We start from the raw sequence: 1,503 nt of genomic DNA, 5'->3' as shown, positions 1-1,503 counted from the left end.
GACACTAGCGCCACCTGCCGGCAAGAAGACAAACTAAACACGGTTTTATAGACACTAGCGCCCTCTGCCGGCCTGAAGCCACGCTTAACACGGTTTTATACACACTAGCGCCACCTGCCGGCCAGAAGACAAACTAAACACGGTTTTATAGACACTAGCGCCCTCTGCCAGCCAGACGCCAAACTTGACACGAATTTACAGACACTAGCGCCCTCTGCCGGCCAGAAGACAAACTAAACACGGTTTTATAGACACTAGCGCCCTCTGCCGGCCAGACGCCAAACTTGACACGAATTTACAGACACTAGCGCCACCTGCCGGCCAGAAGCCACACTTAACACGGTTTTATAGACACTAGCGCCCTCTGCCGGCCAGAAGACAAACTAAACACGGTTTTATAGACACTAGCGCCCTCTGCCGGCCAGGCGCCAAACTTGACACGAATTTACAGACACTAGCGCCACCTGCCGGCCAGAAGCCACACTTAACACGGTTTTATAGACACTAGCGCCCTCTGCCGGCCAGGCGCCAAACTTGACACGAATTTACAGACACTAGCGCCCTCTGCCGGCCAGAAGCCACACTTAACACGGTTTTATAGACACTAGTGCCCTCTACCGGCCAGACGCCAAACTTGACACGAATTTACAGACACTAGCGCCACCTGCCGGCCAGAAGCCACACTTAACACGGTTTTATAGACACTAGCGCCCTCTGCCGGCCAGGCGCCAAACTTGACACGGTTTTTTTTTTTCGATGTTATTACTATTTCATACAACTTTTATATGTTACACCTCGACAAGTTCTTATATCCTACCGGCCAGAAGAAAAACTAAACACGGTTTTATAGACACTAGCGCCACCTGCCGGCAAGAAGACAAACTAAACACGGTTTTATAGACACTAGCGCCCTCTGCCGGCCTGAAGCCACGCTTAACACGGTTTTATACACACTAGCGCCACCTGCCGGCCAGAAGACAAACTAAACACGGTTTTATAGACACTAGCGCCCTCTGCCAGCCAGACGCCAAACTTGACACGAATTTACAGACACTAGCGCCCTCTGCCGGCCAGAAGACAAACTAAACACGGTTTTATAGACACTAGCGCCCTCTGCCGGCCAGACGCCAAACTTGACACGAATTTACAGACACTAGCGCCACCTGCCGGCCAGAAGCCACACTTAACACGGTTTTATAGACACTAGCGCCCTCTGCCGGCCAGGCGCCAAACTTGCACGAATTCACAGACACTAGCGCCACCTGCCGGCCAGAAGCCACACTTAACACGGTTTTATAGACACTAGCGCCCTCTGCCGGCCAGAAGACAAACTAAACACGGTTTTATAGACACTAGCGCCACCTGCCGGCCAGAAGCCACACTTAACACGGTTTTATAGACACTAGCGTCCTCTGCCGGCCAGGCGCCAAACTTGACACGGTTTTTTTTTTTCGATGTTATTACTATTTCATACAACTTTTATATGTTACACCTCGACAAGTT

This window comes from Diorhabda sublineata, unplaced genomic scaffold (genome assembly GCF_026230105.1).
Source record: "Diorhabda sublineata isolate icDioSubl1.1 unplaced genomic scaffold, icDioSubl1.1 Dsub_32, whole genome shotgun sequence".
In the NCBI taxonomy this organism is placed as follows: Eukaryota; Metazoa; Arthropoda; class Insecta; order Coleoptera; family Chrysomelidae; genus Diorhabda; species Diorhabda sublineata.
The sequence above is the reverse complement of the archived record's forward strand: the minus strand, read 5'-3'. Positions refer to the sequence as shown.